We start from the raw sequence: 10,150 nt of genomic DNA on the forward strand, positions 1-10,150 counted from the left end.
AGAGGGGGGGGGGAGGCAGATGTGCGTCCTTTTGAAGGGATAATTAGTACGATGATAACCCGGCGAAGCATGGTATAATGAAACGAAAACAGCGGCGCCTGGGGTGTGCGAGGGCCACCGCCCGCAGCTACGAAATTGCACGGCCACCCGATATAATATTCCCTCTTTCGACCACGGTGGGATTGATTGTGTTTATCTTTCATTAGGAGCACCGACGGAATGAGGGGCGGCGGGAGGGGGGAGAGGGGACTGAAGCTGTGAATAATGAATCACGCGATTCTCTACCATACTCGTATATCGGACGTGTACCCTTCAAGCAAAATCGTAACAGACAAGAAGGCGACCCTCATCCGAGTCATCTGGACGTCTCATTGTTTCGCTATAACACGTATTTCAAGCGAAAACGGCAAATAATAACGATATATCGCCACGTAACGATGAACGTATTCCCGTCTTTTTCGATCCGTTATTTGGTTTCGAAACTGCGGGATTTAAACAATTTTTTTAAAGAGAGAAAAAAGGAAACATTAAATTTTATATTATAGAATCTGCTTACTCTCTGGTTAGCTTTCAAAATAAGCATCTACCGCGATAAACCCCTTCGTCACATCCTTTCCTGGTCTAAAAAAACTCCTCACTTCTCAATTATGTGTTATTTCTCTATTTGATTACGCTAATGCTGTCTACGTTCCGGCTCTTAACCAACATCTCCCAAATCGTGTATTCAAAATTCTCGTCTCCGTTTTTTCTATTGCGTCCGTAAATACATATATCTCTGTATTAGAGATCGGCTGGCTTAAGATTTGGCAACCTTTTATTCTCCACCTGTGCTGTCTTGTATTTTCTCTCCTTTGCTCCAATACTCCTTTATATCTCCTTCAGTTGAACTCTGAACATCATTCCTCTTTTAATCCTTTTGTCACCAGATACCAAGATTACTTATTCTTCCTCATACATCGGTCTACTAAGTTCCGTGCCGCTTTCTTTTACACTTCTGTCAAATATTTTAATTCCCTTCCTGATTCGATAAAAATCTCTCTCCCTTTCTCTCTCTCTCTCTCTCTCTCTCTCTCTCTCTCTTCCTTTCGTTCCGCTGCTTCGCGTTTCATCGCGTCACTCATAATATTTAAACGAGACTGACGTAATTGATGTGTTTGCGGGTGTATGTGTGTGTGTATGTGTACGATTTCAGTTATTGGTTTACCTCTTATTGTTATCTTATTCTGGTTTTGTTATTGGTAGGCTTTGTAACAGCAATTTTTCTGATGTCTAACCATTTGCAAGCTGTTGTCTATTGTATTTATGTTTATGTTAACTATAGTCTATTGTATCATATGACTATTACTCTGTTAACATGCAGTCTTTTTCATATAGCTTTGCAATAAAGTAAATTAAATTAAATTAACAATTTAGTTGTTTTTACATAACGGTTTTTATTTATATCGAATTACCATAATTTATCTTTCGATATATGTATAATATTTGAAATAATGCTATTTTTCAATCTTTTTTTACCTTTTTGATAACAATCTGTATTGATAAATAATAAATTACATTCTGATTTGATAATATTTTTGAAATCTTCCTATTGGATAGCGATAGCGTGAATTATAAAGGAAGACATTCGATCCGCGATTTTACCGAAATGCACAAACAGGAATGATGGCCGTTGAATTCAGCTTTAGTGTCAAGCCGGATTTGTTTTACGAGGCAAATATTTTTTGATATTTGAGCTCTCACGTGGTTTCCATTTCCGTTCCGTTTTGATTATTTTGATATGGAGGCTGCCGTTAGCTTTGTAGTGTAACTTATTATTCATCGGTACTCTTATATTCGGTTACACATGCGCGTCTATATACTTTCTCTCCAAATTTTGATAAAAATCTATATTTCAATCCTATGTATCCATTTAGTTACACGATATTAAAGTATGGAGTATTCGATTATTTATTTAAATTTCGTTATTGTGAAGTTATCAATTCTATTCGAGCGCGAATGTACGGAACAGTGAAATGATTACACTACGTTTTTGATAAAACGTTTATGAGTTTGTTTTAAAACTAGTACGGAGATCATGTTTTATAAACGTAAAGGTATTAAATTTTAAAGTTAAGAGATAATAGCTAAACCAGTAACAGTTTTATATTTTATTATAAACATAACTCTAGCAGCTACGAATATTCAATGAATAATATAATAATCTTACGATTACATTAAGCATACGATACCTGACGTTTGTATAATATCGTCTATTTCGTATGTTAAATTTTTTTTATGTATTTACACAAGCATGTACATAAATATGAATTACAAGTTACGGTTTTAGCTTAATGTTTTAATATATAAATTTCTCTCTTATATCGTTAAAAAAAAAAACTCACAGCGACAGCTATATGGTTTCTGTTAAAATGCATAAATTCTAAGTTATAAATTGTGACGTTACATCGGACGAGCTATACTTTCTCACCTATACATTTCATTAAACTAGAATTCCTATTTCGCTAACGTTCGCGCGCGCTGAAAACTTGGGAAACAGATTTAGTACGATGGGCAGAAAATTGCGTCTCATCCAATTTTCCGTACGTGTAACCGAACACAGAGTGTTCGATCTATCCCGGCGTGTCCGCGCACCAAAAATTTCATTTCGATTTTATTATTCGCTTTTTTAAACTCACAGCAGAGGGAAATGACATCAAAATCGATCCGCCTTGGGCCACGTTAAAACAGAGAGAGCGAGGAGGCATTTCCACGTTTCAACAACGAAACTTCAATTTCGAAGTCAGATTTTGCGCGAGACAGATGTAGTGTTCTAAAAGAACTATCTATATTGCTCACATAAACCCAAGATCTTTAGTCCGAGTAGTCTCTAATGAATCTCCGATCGTAAGTGTGTTTTGAAAAGGAATACATTACTACCGTTATTATTCGAGATGTCGTATCGTGCGAGTATTCGCTTAAACTTTTAGCGCTTTCGATCAGAGAAATCAATTATGCGATTCTGAATAATGCCCGAATTAATGATCGATTAATCAGTTTACAGCTTCTGCAACGGTTAATTAGTAAACAAACAAATTAATTAGTAAAACGGACGTTGAACCTTATTTATTTCTAAGAGAAGTGAAATATCGAAGACGTGACTTTTAAAGTACACAGGCACAAAGTGCATTTACATTGCATTTACACTGCCGTTACTCTCCAGTAGTTGACTCGAATTCTTCAGCGGTCGCGCGCGAATTCTTTATGAGGACCTGCCGCTCGAGTTTATCGGATGACCTAGTGGCCCTTTGACCTCAAACGCCCGGTGTGCATACAACGTGATGCATTGCCGACCTCATAGAAGCCCGCTTGCAGCGTGCAGCCATCTAGGACGACGGGCACCAACCTCCGCACTTTTCACTGCGAGGAAACCTCGACTGGTACCGCCGAGTTTGTCTCCGTTAGCGATAAATCTTGATGCCGTTCTGAAATGTACTTTTTACGTGAATGTAAAAATTATTTTCACACGATAATAGCAGGATAATAAAAGCAATGCAGCTTGTACGTTATTACGTATTCAGCTGATCAATTATTTTTCTCAAAAATATTATACGTATTTCAGAACTTGCTTGAAAAGAAATAAGTATTTTTAGTTATCTGTTTCTGTTAAATTTTTTTAGATATTCCGAAAATGGTCAACAATTCTAAATTTTGATTTCTGGAAAGTTATGTAATTGATTGTGTCAACCGAAATAAACTTGGCTTTTTATTAGTCCGCCATTATAGTCGAATTGTGAAATGTCAGAAATTTTACTGCTTATAGAATTGCAGTAATTTTAACAATATGCCTATTTTTATCGAAAGTACAGGAAAATTTGATGCATAAAAGGCGAAGATTTAATGTATTAAATTCTTTTATCACAAATTCTCTTTTATGAAATATAAAATAAAATCTTTGAAGCTTTATTTAAAAAAAAAACATGACTTTTTGGTCTATATCGCTGTTTTTTTTTGCGGCCGTCGCTTCGGTGTCGCTTTTCAGAATTTCCCTATTTTGCGACGAAGTTTCCTACGAGAATTTATCACAATATTCAATTATGTGTGTTGTGTGTGTGTTTTTTTAAATAATAAATCCAACGATATTATAATTAAGTTGAAAATTTTTTATACAACAAGAAATACAAATTTTACTAATTAACGGTCTTTCGCTATCAATATTTTTTAAAGAAAAGTTTTCTATATTAAATTATCGAGATGTAGCAACTTTTATATTTGCTTATAGGTTGATCTTATAAACGCGCAGGATATCGTCTTTTCTGAAAAACTTCATAATCGGCGTTACCGCAATGTATTTTACTCTTTAATCGTATTCTTCCACGAGCAGTGCCTGCTTCGGCGTGGTATTTAATCTGACGAAATTGCCACTTTGTCCGTCCGTAATGAGTTCTCACGTCGCGACGGGGCATTATGATCGACGAGGACGACGGCGTTAATAACGGCGGCGAAAAGAAGAGAGAAAGAATGCCGAGAGCGAGACGAATTAAGTTCTCAACTCCATTCAAACATCACTTCCGCCCCGATGATCTCATCGCGCTCCTCCTACGGTTCGATCGGCGCTCACGTTATTATTATAAGGAGTCATTCCTCTTCCCTCGAACTTCTTCCTCCCTTTTTTGTTCACCGAGACTTATGGCCGCGTTACACTAATCATTAATGTGTTTTCCGCGATGCAGTCGACGATATCAAGTAAGTAGGAAGTGAATAATCGCGGCGGAGGGTCACGGAAAGGAGAGACGCACTGGCGGTCGGAACGTTTCCAGTGGAAATCGAGTACGATAACTCTTCTAGACTGAATCGAACGCTCGATAATTCTTCCGGATGACTGGACGATCAGTCAGTGCAAAATATAAGCGATCCATAGCTCAAGCGTTATCGATATCATGAGAAAAGACGTGTCATTGACCTTTACCGTCTCGTTTTTCAAACGTTACCATTACTGGCCAACATTATTCCGCAAATATTGGTCCGTCGATGTTGGTCAATGAGCAATTAAGCCGCGTAGGCAACAAAGGCTGTTCATTGTATATTTTATATTTCATATCTACTTTATGCTTTATGGACATTTCTTTACTGAAATTAGAACGTGTGAAAAGCCTGTCTAGCAGACAATTACACCACTCTTTATTTTCAAACATAATTAACTTTTCAAATCTTACATTTTTTCATATACTTCTTGTAATAGTCTTTCAACTACATTTTTTAATTTTCAAATCGGTTTCTCGAAATCTTTCTATCATATACTTTTTCTTCTTTCTTGAAACACATCCCATGGATTATCACGATTCTCACGGTAAATATGATTCGAGTAATTATTCGCGCTTGATGCATAAATTGTGCTTTTACCGAATTCGTAGGATTGCTTTGTCGATCAGTTTGCACATCAGCCTCAGTGGAATGCGCTCTTTTCTGCATCGAGGCTACACTGCATCATGGGCGTATGAAATGGTTCTTCTGCCGCCGCCGCCGCCGCACCATACGCTATTAATATCATGGGGTATATTTAGATTTCAATGGGGAAGAGAACGCGAGACTACGAATCGCTCGTCCGATATGTCGTCTGCAAAATGCAACCACTTGGACGAATTGGAATGAAGAATAAGTGCCCTTATCTAAAACCTCTTTGCGCATTAGCCATATAAAAAAAGTTAATGTTGATAAAAGATTCGCCCCTAATTCTTGATAGATCGACAGACACTTTTATTTTTCTATAAAATGCGCACTTTTAATCAGGCTCGAAACAGCGTTTATAATTACTTCGTAACGAATAATAATTTAGAAATTCACTTCGTACGTCACTCAGTTTTATTTTCATTCGATATACGTATATGAAACTTTGATCGAAATCCCGAAAAATTACGAATTTCGAATCAATCTTAATTCTGTGGAAGGAAAAACGCTCTTTGCTTGTGGTACACCACTGCCTTCGCAGCCGCGAGCGCAATATTGTTACATCCGCGAAGCGTTCGTTTCTTAAGCGATGTCTCTCGACGCGGATTTACGCGCGCCCGGTGAATCGCATTATTTCTGGAGCACGAAGCGCCTCGAACGGAATGCACTTTCTGGTTCATATTTATAATTATCACGGCGGCGGTTTCCGCGCGCGGTTTCTCTACGCGTCCGCTGTGTGTATTCGCGGCGTCTGCCGCGACATCCTGTTTCTTGTCTCTCCCATTTTTTCGTTTTTCTCGTGTGCGTGCGAGAAACCCCCGAGATTCAACACGTGACCGGCAAACACGCTCCGCGACTTCACAGATACACCGTGTACGGTACGTCTCGTGACCGAGAAGCCCTGGGGTCATGCAGTAACGTTCTCCTCGAAAAAGCATCTTAGAATAATACGCGTCTATGGTTTTCCAGTAAATCCTTCAAATATTTAAGGATTTATCCGGCGTTCCATGAATATCCGAAAGAACCGAAAGCAATCCTCGTACGTCGTCGAACCTCCCATTCACCAGAGATCGCTACAGATGGTTCTCCCGTGACCCGAATTTTCTAAAAAAGAAATAGCATTACCTCAAATGGTAACCGTTATTCTCTTTCGTATTTTTCGAGGTCGAGGTGCGAAGATGCAATACCGAGAGAGAGAGAGAGAGAGAGAGAGAGAGAGAGAGAGAGAGAGAGAGAGACGATCCAGTGAAGAGAGCTCTTTTTCCTGTTGTCTTTCAGATTTACTATTAATTCCCTCAAAGTTGCGACTGCCAGCTCTTCTCGGGATTTTTCTGTTCTTTTCTGTTCTTTTCTGTTCTTCCTTAAAAAGTATCTCGTTTTCTTCAAGTTAACTTGTTCGTGGAATATCTCGAAGAGAGGTCGATGACACGCGTTAGCTTATATAGAGAGACGTTCGGTTTAAAGGTCCATTAGATCTCCGGATGCAATATCGTTGCGACAGGTGACACACCGGATCGTAAGACGCAGATGCCGTATATTAAGGACACGCCACCCGGTATATCGTCACTGGGAAATGGAAACATGGATGAAACACGTTTCGTTTCGATCGATCAAAAAGAGGGATAATATTATTTCACCTGAGTATTCGAAAATATATGCTGCAAACATATCGAATGATATGTAAATAAATAAATTGCACGCTGCACATTTATGCAACGTGTAAACTGTTTGCTAATACACGTATGTACGTATTCAACCCGTATTTTTCCGTTTTAATCAAGATGAAAATTTTTTTCTCTTTTCACTGAATTGTATGAACAATCACGAACATATCGTAACGTTTGTGTTATCGTCGGCGAATTTTAGACCGTGAACTTAGCATGACAAACGATTACGTCACTCACTGATTTAACGTGACTGACAAATACGAGTTTCAATTGCTTATCGTGTCGCATATGCTAGTGGTATCATTCCTTCTAATGTGTGTTGCAGAGAGTTTCACGATAATTACAATAGTTTGATACATTATACGTACGCTGTTTTCTCCGACTGCGAATACAGTGACAGAGAGAGAGAGAGAGAGAGAGAGAGAAAGAGAGAGAGAGAGAGGGGTTTCATGAGATGGAAAATCCATTCACGATCTAAGCTTCGGCTTAGGGTAAGCCCCAGATCGGCCCATGATTTCGGTACTTCGATAACCTAGTCGTGCCAGCCGCCGGCGAGATGTTCATAGGCGATCCTCGATCGATTTTCCCGGTATCTCCTGACACAAGGGATTAGGTCAGGGACCAGAGAAACGGGTTAGAGCACGGCGAATCGGATGCTAGCACGGCCATCCGAGTGATGAGATGATTGGCTCGCTGATGAAACCTGATAGAGCTGCCTGCTGCTTGGCCGATCTGGCTCGGCGGATTATGTTCTCCGGTGCGAGAGAGCACGCTGGATCACAGCCGCCCTGATCTCATCCACTTCCGCCACGGATACCTATTCTGCTTCGCAGCCCCTTCCGGGACAATCTATCGTTAGAAATTCGAAGATACGATTTCGAGAAGCTCGGAAATTGGAAACGCTATAATTTCGACTGCGGCTCCATTTTCCTTGCCTGATATAATATAAGAGAATGTACTTTATCGTTCAATTGTCACGTTTTTTTATAAGACGACAAATATTTTTCCCTTTAACCTTTTAAACCATGCACCATCTCTCAACCATCGAGAGAAAGAGAATTGTTGTAATAAATTTTGAGTGAAATTCAGAAACTATTTTAATGTTAATTCAGAAAATATTTTACAACGTTGCATGTTTTCTCGTAAAAAATTTTATTATTCCGCATAATTTTAAATATATATATATTGGCTACTTATATTTTCCTTCTGGATAGATTTGGCTATTCATAGCTGATCATAAATTAAATAACATGTAAGTATCTATAAATTCAAGTCAGGATAGCGTCTGCCGGGAGCGGATATCGAAGAAGGAAGAGAAAGCAACAAATTGCATCTAGTTGAAAACTCGTTCGGCCATCTCTCTTGACTTTCCACGACGAGCAGCCGGTCCCGAGAAAAATGACACTCTTATCTGAAAAATGGCTGGCCATAAACAATTCCGCGAATCGGTGTACGATAGCGGGCGGGCTGCTGCTTTCGTATAGCACACGTCTTGGTATCGCTCTTTAACCTGTCGACAAAGTACCGCGTGATAAAACTTGGAAAAATCGTGACTTTGGTAGAAAAATTACGGGGATGTAAAAAATTTTCTTCCGTCCTCGCATAGATAATATATTCAATTACCAGTGAATATCCGCGTATCGCGTGTCGTTAAATATTATTTTCTTTGTTGAAGTTTTCTGTAGTCTTTAAAATTTTTAATTGTAACGCAATAATTCACGAATCTTCCGAACACAAGAGAGAGAAAGAGGCAATGAGTAAACGTTTTCTTATTTTATCTATATGAGATAACCAAAGGCACACGTATGTATCACTACACAAATATTGACGAAGAACTCAGAATGCCTTATTTGAACGAAAATTAGGAAATATCAATCGCATATGACTCACAGATATTCTCAGAAAAATGTATATTGTGTGTGTAAAATAAAATCTTTTCTTGATTGAGGTTCCTTGTAAGAAGAATGTAAATGAGACACTGCTTTTCGGTTAGTCAAAATAAATTTTTGATTATTCGATTTGTATTATCTAGTCAGTTGTTTAATTTTTAATGTGAGATTACTCAATAATTGTCTCAGTAAATTGAATTTTAATCGCAACATTTAGCTCTAAATTAATTGAAAAGTAACTACTAAGTCCTATTATTCATTTACGCTCCTGACGTTTAATTTACCGGGGCGCTTTAATTTTCAACGTTAAATAGCGCGATAATTAGGTCTTAGATTAAATTCGCGCCGTGGGAAAAAAATCGACTACGAATTACTGGGGAGAGTGCGAATACTCCTTATAAATTTATATCGCGAGGTTGAAACTCGTCGGAGAGAGAATGCGAGTATTGAGACGCGAAATTAAGAAAATTAATTGTTGCCGTAGACAGACATATTCTGTCCACGATCTTTTCGCGCGAGACACTTTTTTTTTCCACCGCGTCCGGACGTCTTTGTTACTCGCTTTCGTAGCTCGCCGAAGTTTTCTCTGGGTTTTACCGTCCGTAGAGGCGGCCGTTTAGACGTCAACAGCTGCATCGCAGCCCGTCCCGGCTGCTAGCCGGCTCTATTTGTTCCTCTTACATTCTTCATGAAATAGCTTGGTCTCGCCGTGGATATATACCGACTGCACGCCCCGAGAGGGATTAAGAATATCTTTCGGCTCTCGTCGGATGTTCCGAGGCGAATCGGCGTTGGTTCGCGGCTGCATTAGTCCCAGGGTGCTTCTCCCTTCGAGTGAAGGGACCACTGCGGGTCGTTTTGATAAAAGGGACGAGTACGCCGTCGACGACCCCCTGAACTCGGAAGCGTTCTCGAGGAAGAAGGTTGCGTCCAGAGAAAACTACTTGAATCGTAAAATTCTTCGAGATAAGACACCGACAGTATAGGACACTTTGAACATGAGAGATTTAGATAAGAGAAATCGATGCGCTTGTTGAACTTACGAATAAGTACTTTGTGAATTGGAATACGCTTTCCTCGGACACCGAGGCATCGTTATCTTAAACGAGAGAGATACTTGTCCGAGAAGGAGGAGAAGAATAGCCGAAGGGAGATCTGATTGTTGAATCT

General features: G+C 39.1%; 1 protein-coding gene across 1 annotated transcript in view; it reads left to right on the forward strand.

Annotated features, from left to right (window-relative positions):
* The window catches only part of LOC108750890 (E3 ubiquitin-protein ligase MYCBP2), a 191,194-nt gene that overhangs the window by 143,864 nt on the left and 37,180 nt on the right, over window positions 1–10,150 (forward strand). The window lies entirely within an intron of this gene.

This window comes from Trachymyrmex septentrionalis, unplaced genomic scaffold (assembly GCF_001594115.1).
Source record: "Trachymyrmex septentrionalis isolate Tsep2-gDNA-1 unplaced genomic scaffold, Tsep1.0 scaffold38, whole genome shotgun sequence".
In the NCBI taxonomy this organism is placed as follows: domain Eukaryota; kingdom Metazoa; phylum Arthropoda; class Insecta; order Hymenoptera; family Formicidae; genus Trachymyrmex; species Trachymyrmex septentrionalis.